We start from the raw sequence: 17,542 nt of genomic DNA, 5'->3' as shown, positions 1-17,542 counted from the left end.
AAAGATTGCTTTTCCTTCTACTAGCTGCCTAAGGGCACTATACCAATCTGGACGACCTTAAATTAAATTTTCTACTGGAAGTTTTTAGAGATTTCTAAGGGTCACATAGATTGTATGAATTTGGCTTCAAACCTACTTTGGGTTTGCCTGTTATTTTAACTTTTCACGGGAGATTACCCACTTCTCCTTTGTTACAAGTTTGAGACAAGTAATTACCCTCTTTCTCCTTTTCGTAGCAGGTTTGTTTCTGATTTTCCCCTTGGGGTCTAGCTTTATGAAGAGATCTTCTGTTAGACTTCTGAGGTCCAAGACTTTACTTCCTGTTCCCTTGCATAATACAGGCATTCAGGCCCCCAAAGATCAAAATCTCCAGGGATTAGTAGAAACCATTAGGGGGGAAGAGGACTGAGTTCTCTCTTACTTCTTAGGAGTTCTCCTAGTATTATTTTTGGCCTCTGTCAATCATTTCACTTGTCTCAACTCAGAAAAGCTTTAAACAAAAATTTTTAATAGACTTTTTTTCAGGGTAGTTTTAGGTTCACAGCAAAACTGAGCATCCAGTACAGAAAGTTCCCACATACCTTCTGCTTCCACCCCACACACAACCTCTCACTTCTCTAATGGATCTAAGAAGAGTTGCTAATTTTTCAGTTTGTTCAGTGTTTTGCCTGTTGTTGGGACAAAATGAACTCCAAGCTCCCCATAGGCTGAACCAGAAACCAGAGTTCTTCTTTTCTTTTTTATGGTTTCTCAATGGTCTCCCCACATCTCCTGTTAATTAAAAAAAAAAAAAAAAAAAAAAAAAAAAAATATATATATATATATATATATATATATATATATATATATATATATATATATATTATTTATCATTTTAATTATTTCAGTCTAAAAGAGATATTCCAGGTATCTATTTGGCCAAACTGTCCAAAATTGAAATCCTTCTTGTTTTCTTTTGAAGCAGAACTGCTAGCTTTCCAATTTGGAAATTTATACTTCAACTCTCCAATTTATACTGCAACCATTAAACTTTGAGAGTTCTTGTTTTTCCACACACTGACTGAGGCATACCTTCTAAAGTCCTAGTCTGAGCATCTTTTTATGTATTGCATATTTGTATCTCATCTTTATCTAAATGCCTACTTTTACTGGGATGTTGGTCATTTTATTGATTTGTAAGAGCTGTTTGCCGTATCTTGTCACATCTTTTCCCCAGGTATGCAGCTTCTTGTGTCCTTTTTAACTTAAATTTGATGTATTTCATATTCCTAAATTCCAACTCAAGAATTCTAATTCACCAGGTCTGCAGTAAGCTCTAAGAATATGTATTTTATTTTATTTATTTATTTTTAATTTTTTTTTTTTTTTTGACACAGAGAGAGAGAGAGCACAAGTAGGCAGAGAGGCAGGCAGAGAGAGAGGGGGCAGTAGACCCCCCGCTGAGCAGAGAGCCTGATGCGGGGCTCAATCCCAGGACCCTGAGATCATGACCTGAGTTGAAGGCAGAAGCTTAACCCACTGAGCCACCCAGGCGCCCCAAGAATATGTACTTCAAAAATCCTCAACTGTTACTATGAACCACATCCTGCAAAAAATACTAACAGATACTACTGGTCTCATCTCATTAGGTAAATCAAATAAAGGTACTGTGACTCCAAGTCTGGTATTCTTCACATGAAACCAGTTATATATTTCTGACCCCATTTGGGTTCTTGCTTCCTTCTTTCCCCATCCAGTTGTCACAAGAGACTACTCAGTACTACAGACATGAAAATCCTGCAGCAGACACGAGAAGTGTAAGTTGCTTTTCTAGCAGACATGTAGTCATTAAGACTCCAGACTTTGGCATCAGACAGATCTGGGTTCCAATCCTGACTGACTGGATTATTTTTCAGCTGCTGTGTAATCTTAGCCATGTTACTTAACCTCTTTATGTCTTAGTTGTCTCACTGGTAAAGTGTATATATTCAAGACACTTAATCTCATAGTTAGAATAGGGATTAATGAAATAGTATTTGGAAAGCAGAGCCTTTGAAGCATAGCAAGTGACCAATCACTAAATAGTAGCACTTCTGTGTTATTTTTTGGTAAGCTTATGAGAATTTGCTCCAATTTTTGTACCACGGCCGGGGCTACATGTCTGCCTCAGATGCAGGTAATAAAGGAATATATTATCTGGAGAGAGTTAAAAAACAACTGAGTGAAAAAGTTGGCCTGCTTTTTTTTTTTTTTTTTTGGCCTGCTTTTTATTATTACTATAAATCTGTAATCCTAAACGAGGTCAGTGATAAGTATTCCTCCTCAAATACTTTTTTGGTTGGACTAGGTTCTAAACAATTGCTGTGGCTAACTGTTAAGTTTTTAATTATATATATAACCCTCATGTTAGCATTTTTGTTGCTTATTCTTTAGTAAACACTGCATTCTAAACATGGAGATTAATAATGAGTGCGCTGGCCCTAGCTATTCAGATTTAGCTACCTGCAATCATTTTGAAAGTAAGTTTATAAGGTTCATAATCATTCAAACTAAATATAGGTGCAGTTTGTGTCTCCAATTCATATGATGCCATACATTCTAGTGTTTAAACAAAAATTCAAATAAGTAATGACAGCACAGTGATTATAAAGACAGACACATTACTTCCATATTTAGAGATATAATATAGAGCTATCTCAAAGTTGCTAGAATTCATCCTGAAGAAATACACAGGCAGTTTTGCAATTTTTGGATTTTGCTACGAAATTGAATTCTTATGAATTTCTGTTTATCCTTTTGTTTAAAACTTCTCTTCGCTAGTTTATCTTGCTTCGTGTCAAAACTTTTGAAGTTAAAATTAACAAAAAGTTAGTAACAAGTTAAACTGTCCATTAGACTTGAGTATGTGAAAATGAAATGATAAAGCCACTGAAAAATCTGCAGAAGGCTCTAGCGGAAACTGTAATGTTGTTACTCTTTACCATGATTGCCCAATATGTGGGCATAAGTTTTACTATATTTTTTCAAATATATACATATACGTATATATACATATGCATTTAATAAGTGTTAACCTACTACTCTCTTTTGTACTGCCCTATATTTTACCTTTTAAAACTTTTTCAATTGTAGGGTTACTTATGAGAAGTTCAATAAAAGAAAATTTCCTCTTTCCCTTTTTGGAAATGGAATTTTTGCTTATTTATTTATTTTCACTGACATGTTGTATTATGACGTTCAATAAAAGAGAATGTTCATTATTTACATTTTTTCTGGCAATTATTATTTCATTTCATGATTATTTCTAAAAATAACTTTATCATAAAGAGGAAGAAATGTTAATAATGATAGTAATAATAATAACCTACTCCAGCTGTCAAATACACTAGACACTGGGTTTAATCCAAAACTAAGTGAGTCTATTTTCAGGGCAGTCCAGTTAGGTTTTTCCCATCAAGCATCAGGATTCCCACCTTACCCTCCTCTCTTTCTGCTCATTCTTCTTTCTCCTCTCCTCCTCCTTGTTGACTCACCCAACTCTGAAGTGCTAGTTTAATATGATGGATGCACTGATAGTGAAAGTGACTCTGTGGTGAATTCATCAGAACAGGCTGCACAGGAAACTGAATGAAAGCCAGTGTATCACAAGCCAGAAGACCAGGAAAGGTCAGAAAAGGACGCTTTATCAGGTAGAGTGCTGGGCTCAATTTCCTGTTGTGAGGACTATGAATGGGGCGGATCTCAGTGTCTCCACAAACTCTTTAAAGGAGCAGCCCCCCTGGGGAAATTGATGGTGGGTTGGAGGGTGGGGGAGGTTAATGATGTGGGAGAGGAAAAGAGAATGGAAACAAAATGCAGCATTAGAAATATAAGAGATCAGAAGTTGGCAGAGAGGCAGGCAGAGAGAGAGGAGGAAGTAGGCTCCCCACAGAGCAGAGAGCCTGATGTGGGGCTCAATCCCAAAACTCCAGGATCATATCCTGAGCCAAAGGCAGAGGTTTTAACCCACTGAGCCACCCAGGTGCCCCGCTTTTTTTTTTTTTTTTTTTTTTGGCTAATGCTTTCTTGTCCTGGAAATTGACAGGGGTGCCACATAACCAGATCAGACTAAATTAACAGAAAAACTAAGTCTGTGTGGATCAAAGATACTTCTGGAAAATTTAAAAAAAGAAATTAAAATAGCAATTTGTAAATAAAATATTATAATGCTAATAACATGAAATATTCACCTCATCACAACTTAAGAAATATGAATGAACAGAGAATCAACTTGGCAAAGATTTAAAAAGTCACCAAGTATTGGCATGGTAAAGACAGAAAAGTAAATAACTAATGTGTTATTTGTGAAGTATAGTTTGGTATACACTTCCTGAAGAATTTACAATATTTAGCCTCAAAAACATATATTCATTTAAAGCCAGCACTTACATCTATATAATTTGTACAGAGGAAATAACTATAATTTTTGATAATGATTCAACCCTATGTAAATTAATTACACCATTATTACTTATAATATAGAAAATGTGAAAATTCCCTAACTATCCAAAAATAGTGGTTTGGTTAGATGTATTATGTCTTTTGACTGGAAATTTATACAGTGATTAAAAATTATGTGCTATCACACATTTAAGGACATGAAAATTATACTCTTAAGTAAAAAAAATCACTAAACAACTATTATCCCCTATGCTTAGAAAAATAACTGGGCAAATGTATACTCAAGTAGAAAAAGAAACTTTATTCCCTTCTTTCACACTCCCTTCTTGCTCTTCCCCAATCCTGAGGAGGAGCTGCTAATATTTTGTCAAATTCTGGGATTCTGTTTGGGCCAGTTACTGATTGGTAGCCCTGGTGTATTAAAAGGTCTAGGCATTAGCTCCTTCTCTCTTGCTTCCTATTGCCCCCAAGTGGTAGGATTGGTAAATTGAGCCAAGCTCGGCTTGGACTAATCAACTGAATAATTCACCTAGTCTCTCTCCTTCTTTTTTAAAATTATTTACACTCAATTTATTTAACACATACTTTATTATTAGTTTCAGAGGTAGAATTCAGTGATTCATCAGTTGCATGTAACGCCCAGTGCTCATCACTTCAAGTGCCCTCCTTAAGTCTTTATACTCATCATTGCTCAGGCCTCCTGTACCTTGTGGTGATCTAGAGAATGGAAGATCCCAAGAAATGGAACTGGACTTGGGAAGAAGTGGAAACTCTGCTAGGTTTATAGGGAACAGGTGCCATGGCTACCCTTCAAGGTACCCAAGGTCCAGGCTGCTTGTCTAAACCACAAGGCAAGGGAGAAGATTAAGAGATAGAATCAGTTATTCAAAGGCATGTGAAAAGAAAGCTCAAGGAGTGGAAACCTTTTGTAGCCAGACTTTGTCCAACCCACAGTAATAAATGGTAGTAAACATCTTGGGGTTTTTATTTTTTTGCTCTGCGTCCATCTTTTCTTAACTGATAAAAGCACCATGACTTATTCCCACTGGGGTTTTTAACCTGCATATAGCTGAAGTCTTTCCTGGCTTTGGAATTTTCACATTCGCTGAGACCCATGCATTCTTCTGTCCACAGTACATTATTTGAAATGAGAATGTGCACACAATGGGAAGATGTTTCCTTGGAACTAGATGCCATGTTTGGAGCACTGAAACGAACTACAACTCTAAAGCCTGGAAAATCCGTGTGCATAAAATCAATCTATGAACAAGCTATCTAGGAGAAGTAGAAACACTTGTTAAACATCATTACCTGGTACATAATAAGATATGCCATCAAATGAATACCAACACAGCCAACAGTAAAACACAGAACCTCAGAGTATTATTTGGCTTAAGCACTAAAGTTTGATCACTGTCAGAAAGAGTGGTCAAAGGTGGAACTAGGGTGTCTTTTCCTTACTGTTTCTTTTCTTTCTTTCTTTCTTTTTCTTTCTTTTTTTTTTTTTGGAGTGGGGACACCTTGTCTAGGGCTTAAGTCAGATGGCTAATAACAGAGTAGGATGCTTAGTGTAGGATCTGGTCAAGTGTAATAATTCAGTTATGAGAGTAAAAAAGCAGAAAGGGCAATGATGTGGACAAAAGGCAAATTCTAGGGACTATCAAGATATAAAAACTCAGAAGACTAAACTTATGTTCACGTCTATGAGATCAACTTTGGGTTTAAAATGAGATATAAAGAAAAGGTAAGAACCCGAGTATACTCTGGATTCAAGTAAGAAGTTAAAACAAGGAAATGGACAAAGTAGGAAAGGGCTAAAGTAACTGCCTGGACTGAAAATGCTGAAGATTCTATATAGGAGATGGAAGTCAGTGATGAAAGGGTCATAAACAAACACCAGTTCTTTAATGGTCTTTCTAGAGTACCTGCTCAAAAGTAACAGAATAAAAAAAAAAAAAAAAGAATGAAAATAAATAAAAGTGAGAGAATAAATAAGAAAGTAAGAAAAAAAAAAAAAAAAGGAAAATTCAATTCCATACTTGACAGTTTGGTGAACTATCTATCCAGTTCCACGCTCATAGTGCAAACTAATTTAAACACCTGGATAGTTGTTTTTTTAATCCTCCAAACTTTTTATATAATATAGGTGTCCTAACAAGTAATGGAAATTATCCAAGACCAAAGTAGAGTAAAAAACAAAAAGATAAATACTATAAGGTAGGTGAAAAATCCCTAGACATTAGAGTAAGACCTATCCTATACCTAATCAGAGTTTCCACACAGAATTGGTAAAGGAATACTCCTAGAGACGCAGGCTGCAAGTTTTCCAGACTGATGAAAGATCAGAACATTCAGATTAAGATTTCTAAATCCTACACTGGATAAACTAGACTTCCACACTGAGACACATCGCAGTGCACTTAGAGAAGAGCAAAGAAATGAAGAATGTGAAAGAAATTAGGAAGAAAGGCGAGTAGATACAAAGTAAAGGCAGTTTTACAAACAGCTGAATTCTTAACAGTGGTACTGGCTGGCCATAAGAAAGGGGAATCTTTGAAGAAACCTTCAAAATCGGAGAAGAAAACCTAATATTGAGTACCCAAGAGAATTCTCACTTAGAAGAAAAGGGGTGACATAAAACCTTTTCAGACAAAAATAATTTGCTACTAACAGACTCAGTTGAAGGACTCTAAAGGCTTTATGTCACACACACACACACACAAAAAGAAACTGAATTTAATAAGAAAATGTGATACGGGAGAATAAAGTAAACATACGAAAGAATCTAAACAAATACTGACTGGAGAAAACAGCATTCAAATAATATCTAATTTGGGAGAGGATTTAAAAAAATATATCCTGGGAAATATAGAAGTTCAGAAAATTAGATTTAAAGTTTCCTAATGCCCTTATATTATATTAGAAGAGGCTAATGTTAACAACTTTGTATTCCGTTGCAGATAGTAATGCTACTCCTCAGTATTTATGATTCTCCTCTCCTTTGGGGAAGGTTGGGAGCCTATACCTCCTAGCCTACTGGAAGTTACCCTTGGCCATGAAACTAGCCTTGAAATATGGAAGATGAACAAAGTGTCACTTCCAAGAAATATTTATGAATTAGAGTATCTATTCTCTCTTCCCTTTTTGCTGTGACCAGTGAATAGCCCATTTCTATGGAACCCTCAACAGCCTGTGACCCAGAATGAGGACAAAATCTTGGTTCTTTCTGAGAATTTTGGGTTGTTCATATAACAATATACCTTGTCCTAAAAGAAACAAGCACTGGTACTGAAAGCAGTGGGGAAATGTGTATTGAAGGTGAGCAACAAGCAATGCCAAAATGTTTGGTAAAAAGTTATCTGCCCTAAGTTGGGAGATATATCATGTACCTAATAAACTTGTATGTGGCTCTAAGGGAAGAAGTTGGAAAACAAACTTTACTAGTGAGTGTTGGTAATTAGCTGCATTTGACCATTTTCTGGGTTCAGGAAAGAATTTGTATGTTTACAGACAGGAATAAAAGGGAGTAGAGAGGATATGAAAATTCATGGACTTTCAGAGATGGAAAAGAAAACTTCCTCACTATCACAAAATGTCAAAGCTAAATGTAAGGAAATCTTTGAGCAACAAAGGCTAATTATAACTCAGCTTGAAGCAAAGGTCAAATTAAAGGAGTGTTCATTATAACTTTGTGAAAACCACTGGATGGGTTAAGAACTCAGGGCAAAAAGCAAATTAAGGGTGTGATAGCCAGCAAATTGTTCACTTAGACAAAATCACTCAGAGTAAACAGCTAAAGTATGTGTTCTTCCCAGTGACATCCAGTAAACTCAAGTTATCTATTAGAGGGGGTGGGGACATAGGAATATATGTCAGAGATGACAAACACTACACTCTAAGAAAGCACACTGATAAAGAAATGCAGATATGGACACTGGCATACACCTGACTGAAATCAAATAAATTGCAAGTCTGTTAAGTTTTGAGGAGTTTTGGTGCCAAAGGAAATAGGGCAACAAAAGGCTGAGAAAACTGGATGGTCCACAAGGAGATTCTATTGCCCTCTATTTCAGATGGGGCTGAGAAGAATAATACAAAAGGAAATTTTCCAAAGGTAGATTCAGGGCCACAGAGAACAATGGAAAAATAAGTCTCTTCACTTCCTAGAATAGATTTAATCCACCCCAAAGATGGAGGGCCTTAGCCATATGTGCCCACCAGAATTTCAAAACTGCTATGAACCAGTGATTTCTCTGTATCATGGAGTCTTTTCCAAATGGGAGCACTTTTCTATTTATGCTGTGCCCATTTCATCACTATCTACTGGGAGCATGTAACAAACCTAATTTTTCTTTTTGGCTGAAAGTGCTTGTATCAAAAGTTAGCACATCAAGATCTGTTGTAGAGATTGTTGTGCATCCTGAAACCTACCTACAGTCTGAAACCTATGGTGACACAGAAAAACTCAGAATAACATAGTGACTTTACAAGCTTCTACTCAGAAGTAATACATTTATTTCTACTTGCTTTTAATTGGTTAAAAGAAAAATCATCATCATTAAGGCCAAGTCTCTTAATAGACTTAGAGATCAATGGGTTATAATACTTCAACAAGAATAGGCTTAGAAGAGACAGGGCTTGTAAGGAGGGGCTGTGAGGAAGGGTCACTGACTATTTTGAAGATATCTACTATACCAAATATAAAACTGATTTAAATTAATGGAAACTGTCGAAACTATCCAATTTGAAGTCACTGACTGTCAGACTGGATTAAAAATAATCTAAAACCACAGAGGGTGACAAACCATAAGAGACAATCACAGGAAAAAAGCAGGGTTGCTGGAGGGGAGGCAACTGGGGGAATGAGGTAACTGGGTGATGGACATTAAGGAGGACATGTGATAAAGTGAGTGTTGGGTATTATACAAGACTGATGAATCGCTGATCTCCACCTCTGAAGCTAATAATACATTATATGTTAATTACCTGAATTTAGATAAAAATTAAAAATTAAAATTAAAAGGAAAAAAATTAAATTCTCTGCTCTTTGTAAGTGACAACATAAGGACAGAAAAAGTATTAAGGTCAAAGGATGGGAAAAATAGACCAGGAAAATATTAAGGAAATCTGGTATAACAATACTGATACCATACAAAGTAGACTTTTTTTTTTTTTTAAGATTTTATTTGACAGAGAGAGGCACAGTGAGAGAAAGAACATGAGCAGGGGGAGTGGGGGAGGGAGGAAACAGGCTCCCTGCCAAGCAGGTAGCCCCATACAGGGTTTGATCCCAGGACCCTGGGATCATGACCTGAGCCGAAGGCAGATACTTAATGACTGAGCCACCCAGGTACCCCCAAAATAGACTTTAAAGCAAAAAGCATCTCTAGAGATAAAGATGATCACTATATAATGATAAAAGTTTTAATTTATCAAGAAAATATAACAATTCTAGATTTTATGTACTTAATAGCAGTCTCAAAATATATAGACAATTCCACTATCACAGAGGAAGATTTTAAATTTCTCGTTGTAAATTAAATAGATAAAAAAATAAGGATATAAAGAATCTGAGCAATACAATTTACAAATTTAATGAAAAGCACACATATATAGAGAGAATACTGTGCTCAACAGCTGCAAATATACATTCTCTCCAAGCACACAATATTTATGATGGTACAAAAAACTGAAGTTAGTAAATTCTTAAAAATCACATTAAACTAATTCTTAAATTAAGTTAATTAAATTATTAAAAGCACATTAAAAACGTGTTCCAATATCATACAGAACACTTACTTGACAACCATAAAATTAAGTTAAAATCCGTAACAAACAGACAAAGAGAAATGATTTCATGTGTTTGAAAATTTTAAAATTTATTTGTGGCTCAAAAAAAGTCATAATGGAAATCAGAAAATTCTCAGAACTAAATGATAAATAATGTCTTTTTCAATACTTATGAGATGCTCCTAAAGTCTTACTCTGAAGAAAATGGGTAATTGTATATTCCTAAGTAAACACAAAAGGGCCAAAATTAATGAGCTAGAAGCATTCCAACCTTAGACATTAGGGGAAAAATACAGAACAAACTTTACAAAGGGCAAAAGATAAAACCAGTTTTTATTGAGAGAGAAATTACATAATTATACAAGAAATCTTAGGCCAGACACAATGCCACGCTGCCTGTTTTAGACCAATCCGCATATCAACAGCCTCTTTTAAGGTCCAAACTCAAAACTGTGTAAGAAAAAGGGAGAAAAATCTGCAACAGAATGAGGGGCAACAGAAGAGGCCAATGGAAGGAGCAAATCAAGACTGTGGTTTCAGTGGTCTAGCCTCAGCCCACATCTCCAGGAGCTCTGATGCACATACTGCACCACAGTCTTTGCCACCCTAGAGCAGGGGAGTGAGATTTCTGCAACTCCGTATCATGCACTCAGCAGCCACTGTTTACAGGCCATTACAGGGATAAGTAGTGCATAACTTCCAGCCACCTACTGGAGATGGCGCTCCAACGTACCAGAGGCAAGGCTCTTGAAAAGTCCAAGTGCATTAGTGGCATCACATGCAGCATCTGGAGAAGAATGAGTACACCAAGCCAACAAAAGTCAATCTGGACAGAGCACCAACACTGCTGTGCTCTACCCCTTGTACAGCTCAGGTCATTTGCTTTAGACATTAGGTTCACCCCATTCTTTTGTAACTTCAGGATTCTGGCTGGTCACAGTTTCTATGAAAACTTAAAGGAGAAGTTCATGAGATAAACTACAGCCTCCACAGCCGCAGTCCGCTCTGAGGTCAGAACTGATACGGATCATTTCCTCTCTTTACTCCCAGTCCATACTCCCCTCACCTGTGCCAGCATGTCTGCTGGCCTATATGGTTTGCATGGTACTGTCTCCCGAAGGGTCTGAGATTTTGTTCCCATGCTGTTGCCTGGCCACAGTTGAGCTCTACTTGCGAACTGACAGTGAAACCAGAGGTTCCGATTACCAAGAAGAGATGGATACTCCAGTAATTCACATGAGTGCCAAATATATTCCCCCCTGCCACCATTACATAGCCGCAACCCCACCGCCTCATGGTTAGCAAACCCAATTACCCCTTCAAGTACAGTAACTCTTTTCTGCTTTTGCTGATCTACTGGCACAACGAGCATAAAATAATGAATGGCAGCCACAGCCTTTAATGGAACTATTAATGTTTCCCCTAGTGGAGTGTCCCCTTTCTCGAAACCAGGACCTCTGCTTCTTCAACAGAAGAGCCTGAAGTTTCAGAAACCGGAAGCAAGTCTCCCAAGTGGGTTGCTGGAACAAAGCCCTCCTTCCCACTCCTTGGCTCTCAGCAGTAATACAGAACCATATAATCCTCTGTGGTTTAAGGAAAAAAGTGGCAAACTTTTTCTCTGTGAAGTGCCAGACAGTAACTATTTTAGACTTTGGGGACCACAGAGTCTCTGACACGACTACTTAGTTCTGCTGATATGGCATAACAGAAGCCACAGACAATATGCAGATGATGCATGTGGTTGCGTTCCAATAATACCATGTTTGTAAAAGAGCAGCAAGCCTGATCTGGCCTTGGAACCGGCTTGCCAACCTCTGCTTTAATCTACATGCTGCCTCCCGACCGCATACCTTTGTAGGGTATCACGACCATCCAAAGTGTTGCTTCAGCTATGTTTCTTGGAGGCCATTTCATTGCTCCAGCAGGCTGGCAGCTTATGGAGGCTGTGGGAGTAGCAGGACCAATGAATCTCACAGGAATCTACCCATTGCAGAACCTCTTTTTTCATAAATCAGGTCCTTGATCTGAAGTGACAGTAGGTGACAGATCCCATGTCGGTCAATCAGATACTCCGTGAGTCCTAGCACAGAGGTGCTGACCCAGGCGACACTGGCAGGAAAACCCTTCAAAATGAACTGCTGCCCCCTCATGGTGGAAGGGTTCTGATGTGATAAGTGCCACTAAGTGACTGGTTGGTCTCCTCGAATATTCACATGCTAAAAGGGCTTGGCAGCAGTGTCTGTGGTTGACAGGTAGGGTGGAAGCTGGGGCAAGGTCAGCTTCAATGCCGGATGCCATGCTTCTGTGCCACCGCGGCTACTCCACTCGAGTCCATGACCTCAGTACCGTGGTGGCCAATGACTGTGGCACTGTGGTCTGGGTAGATGGCGGTTGTTCAGCGATTTGTTTGCAATGGTCCCCTGCCCCTTTACTATCCTACCTACTAGGCAAGCGTCAGAGGAGCCTCATATGCGGGGACCAATTAGCCAGAATCTGGACACCAAGTGGTCTAAGTTCAGATGCCGGTCAGTCAGATTACTGTCATGGAACATCAGCTGCTTTTACTGTTGTTTTGGTTTTTTTAACCAGCCTCACTGAGATATAATTTATACACCACAGAAGTCACCCATTTTAAGTGTATAATTAAATTAATTTTATTATATTTATAGTTGTACAATCATCATCACAACCTGATTTTAGAACATTTCCATTACCCTAAAAAGCCCTCACATCCACTTATAGCCATTCTCCAGTCTCACCCACAGCAGTAGGCAGCCACTAATTTACTTCTATCTCTTTCGATTTGCCTTTTCTGGATATTTAACGTAAATGGATTCAGATGTGTTCTTCCGTGACTGGCTTTTTTCACTGAGTGTAATGATTCTGTAGCTCATCCAGGCTGGAGCATGTGTCAACACTTCATCCCTTTTTCTTGCCAAATAGTATTCCATCATATGACTATTCCATATTTTATTCATCCATTTACCAACAGATGGACATTTAATTTCTTAGCTATTGTGAAAAACATTGTCATGAATATTCGTGTTCAAGTCTTTGTATGGTCATATGTTTTCATTCTTACTGATGAGCTTAAGGAAACCAGACTCAGGTACCTCAAGGATGGGAAGGCTCTAGTCCTTGTGAAGTTGGGCTTAGGCTGACCCCCTGCTACTGAGCGGAAGGAGGAGCATCCCCAGCCCCAGTTACTTCATTGGTGGGCAACCAAGGAGCACTCCCAGGATCACCAACAGTCTGTGTAGGACAGCTCCAAACAGTCTACATACCTACTTAATGCTGAACCCCTTTACAACAAGGGACAGGACATTTCTACACAACAACTATATGGGAGATTCTAGCCAGAAGAGAAAGAGTTAAAAGTTATAAGGACTGGAAAGGAAGCGTCAGAGCTGTTATTATTCAGAGATGCAGAGAAAAAACCAAAATGATTTATAGATACATTACTGGAATGACAATGCTGTATGTCTAATGTATGTAGAATCAAAATCAAGACATATAAGTCAAGTTCTTTTATATGTACCACCAAAACACAGCTTTCCAAATATAAAACCTAACTTAGAAAAAAGATTTACTTGAACAATAGTATATAAAAATGAGGTAGCTGGACTAAATCTAACCAAAAATGTGTGAGACCCTCCTGAGGAAAACTGTAATACTTTCTTGAAGGATACTGAAGAAGAATTCTATAAATGGGTAGTTATGTAATATTTATATATACATAGACCCAACACTAAAAAGATATCACGTCTCCTCAAATTTATTTATAGATTCAATTTGATCCCAGTTAAAAGCCTAAGATTAGTTTTGGGTGTTTATTTTGTTTTCTTGGCTGGTGACTCAATAAGCTGTTTCCGAAACTTTTTTTTTTAAGATTTTATTTATTTACTTGACAGACAGAGATCACAAGTAGGCAGAGAGGCAGGCAGAGAGAAAGGGGGAAGCAGGCTTCCTGCTGAGCAGAGAGCCCGAAGTGGGGCTCGATCCCAGGACCCTGAGATCACTCTCTGAGCCAAAGGCAGAGGCTTTAACCCACTGAGCCACCCAGGTGCCCCTCCAAAACTTCTACGAAAAAACAAAGGTCCACAAATAGTTGGGATACTCCTGAAAAAAAAAAAAAAAAAAAAAAAAGAATAAAGTAGGAATCTTGTTCTATTAGATATCAAGGCTTATAACTAAACTATTTTCATAAGGCCAAACTGTACCTATATGGATACAGATAAAAACAGATTGGTGTATCAGAACAGAGAACTCAGACCACATATATATGCAAACTTGATGTATGACAGAAGTGATAACATGGATCAGTGGGTTAAGAGCCTTTTGATAAATGGTGCTGGAAAAATTGTTTATCCAAATAGTAAGATATGAAACTGGAAATCAATTTGTCATCATCAAATAGAATTAAAACTGTGGATGTTGTATGATGCAGAAGTTCCACTCCTAGGCATACATGCTGTAGAAACTCTTGCACAGTTTCACCAGAGCTTATGTACAAGAATGTTTAATATGCAATATTATATGTAAGATCAAAGGATAAGGGGAGAATCCATAAATTATTTGTAATTTGTTAACACTATGGACATAAAATACAGTAGAGAAAAATGAATGCATGAAGCTGAATGAACCCAAACTTCCAAACACAGTATCAACAAGAAAACTACCCAAATAGTTTATAGAGTATGAGTTCAACTATACTGAGTAAATAAACATAACACAAGATAATATATAACTTAGGAATACATACATCTGCAGTTAAAATGCAAAAAGAAAATAGAGGGAATGACAAACAATCAAATATCCAAAATGCCTTGATGAGTTGTGATAGGGAACTGGTTTATGCAGGGTGAGGCATGAAATCAGGGAAAGGCACTTCAAGTACAGTAGTAATGTTCTAATTCTTAGGTTGGGTAATAGGTCTAGAACTTCTTAAAATTGCTCCTTTTATATTTTAAACATACCAACTTTTTTGTGTGTATTAAAAATGTAATAAAATTGACCCTACACTGTAGGGTCCAGATGGATCCCTGATACTCAAATCTGACTTAAATGTGCACACAGACACCAGGAAGGTATGAAACAATTGATCATTTAATAAGACCTGGGGAGAACAGGGTAGCTCCCAGGCAGGCCCAAAAATGGCTTGAGAGAGCAGGAAAAGATTGGTTTCAGGTTTTTATGGTGACTAGCGAGGGTGATTAGAGCAAGGGTTCCTAGGCATGGTTTTAAGTTCCATAGGCACAAAGGAAAGATCACTCAATCAGCTTGCCCATATGTGAGACAGATGGCCAAAAGGAAGAGATGAGGCTCAAAAGATGTCAGTTAAACATCAAAAAATAGAGTCGCACACTTTATTACAAAAATATTTTAAACAAAACTGTATAAGGAAACAAAAGGGGTACCTGCCATGTTGGAAGTACTATGTCTGCAGAGAAAGGAATGTTATTTTCCTTTTAGATACCACTTCACCAGTTCTTCTTCCAGGAATACACCACTAGAGGAATAACTACAATCAAACTGTTAAAACCAGAGTATATGGTAGAAAATTTTAAATTCTTTACTATTCCACAGAAGAACTCAGTATCAAGAGTAATTATTGCAGTATAATAAAGCTAGATATCAAGTCCTGTGGAGTGAAAAGAATGAGAACTGCTCATGATGTTTAAGAGTTCCTGGCACTGGGGGGCCTGGGTGGCTTAGTGGATTAAGCCGCTGTCTTCGGCTTGGGTCATGATCTCAGTGTCCTGGGATCGAGCCCCACATCGGGCTCTCTGCTCAGCAGGGAGCCTGCTTCCCCCTCTGTCTCTGCCTGCCTCTCTGCCTACTTGTGATCTCTGTCACATAAAATAAATAAATAAATAAAATCTTTTAAAAAAAAAAAAAAAAAAAAAAAAAGAGTTCCTGGCATTATGTCAGAGTATAAATATCAGCTGGGTCTCTCCAGCACCTGAGCTGAGCCCAAAAGGAACCATTTGCTTTACCATCATGGTAGTGAAGAAATTTTGCAACGTTATATCGACTCACTGCAAATGAGTACCAAGCTTGAAGACTTCTCCCCAAAGAAAGTATTTCTTTTCTACTGAAAAGATACAATGAATTAAGTGTACATCAGTTTTTGAGACACCTACTGGGTACTGCTGCAGACAAGGAGATGAAAAAGATTTAATCTATGCTCTTTAAGGGCTTACAGTTTGTTTTTTAAAAGATTTTTATTTATTTATTTATTTGACAGACAGAGATCACAAGTAGGCAGAGAGGCAGGCAGAGAGAGAGGAAGGGAAGCAGGCTCCCCACTGAGCAGAAAGCCTGATGCAGGGCTTGATCCCAAGACCCTAGGATCATGACCTGAGCTGAAGGTAGAGGCTCCAACCCACTGAGCCACCCAGGCACCCCAAGGGCTTACAGTTTCTTGTATTACTTTTGCACTCTTAAGGTGTGAAAATTTGGATTTACAGAAAACCTACATCCAGCCTGATGGCTCAAATGATAAGATAATTTAAATTGGACTGCTTTCAACATACTTCAATATTAAAGAATACATGAGAACTATTAGACACTGTAACTATAGTTTCACAGAAGAAGGAAATACCCATGCTTAATATAATTCTTTTTTTTTTTAAGATTTTATTTATTTATTTGACAGACAAAGATCACAAGTAGGCAGAGAGGTAGGCAGAGACAGAGAGAGGGGGGATGCAGGCTCCCCGCTGAGCAGAGAGCCCGACACGGGCTCAATCCCAGGACCCTGAGATCATGACCTGAGCTGAAGGCAGAGGCTTAACCCACTGAGCCATCCAGGCGCCCCAAGATAATTCTTAATAAACAGGTTGAGTGAATGATAAGACTGTGCGATCACAAGTCAGCAGAGCTAATGGTGAAGACACAGCTCAATTTCTCTGCATTCATAAAGATGAAAAATGTGGGATGAGCAGAGAATGAGAGGAGAGTAAATTTAAAGTGGCTTGAGAAGCTTTTAGGAACAGAAATGTATACCCTGAAATTTTAAGTTTGTGACACAAATGAAATGCAAATTCCTCCATTTCCCCAATCTTTAGTAAAGCATTCTACACACCACACACACACACACACACACACACACACACACACCCTTGTAAGTAGGGCTCTTTTGGTCAGGAAGAAGAGAGCTTAAGTGCAACATTTAGTTTGATCCACAGTATCCGGTGAATATAATAGTAATGTCTTAAAAATCCTTCTTAGGTACCAAGTAGTGTTCTAAGCTCTCTAAATGCTAATGTATTTAAGTGTTTTACAGTAATTAATTTATTTAATAATACTCAAGGCAAACCTGTAAGGTAAG

General features: G+C 37.8%; 1 long non-coding RNA gene across 2 annotated transcripts in view; it reads right to left on the bottom strand.

Moving 5' to 3' along the window:
• Nucleotides 1-17,542, bottom strand: part of LOC309866348 — a 52,251-nt gene that overhangs the window by 21,753 nt on the left and 12,956 nt on the right. Inside the window, exon 2 of one of the 2 annotated variants that reach the window (XR_014312585.1) lies at nt 12,060-12,152. The exons of the other annotated variant lie outside the window; for it this stretch is intronic. This is a non-coding gene — a long non-coding RNA (uncharacterized lncRNA). The remainder of the gene's footprint in view (nt 1-12,059; nt 12,153-17,542) is intronic. 2 annotated transcript variants of the gene reach the window in all.

This window comes from Mustela nivalis, assembly GCF_964662115.1.
Source record: "Mustela nivalis genome assembly, chromosome: 6".
NCBI classification, from domain to species: Eukaryota; Metazoa; Chordata; class Mammalia; order Carnivora; family Mustelidae; genus Mustela; species Mustela nivalis.
This window is presented reverse-complemented; position numbering and strand designations above follow the sequence as displayed.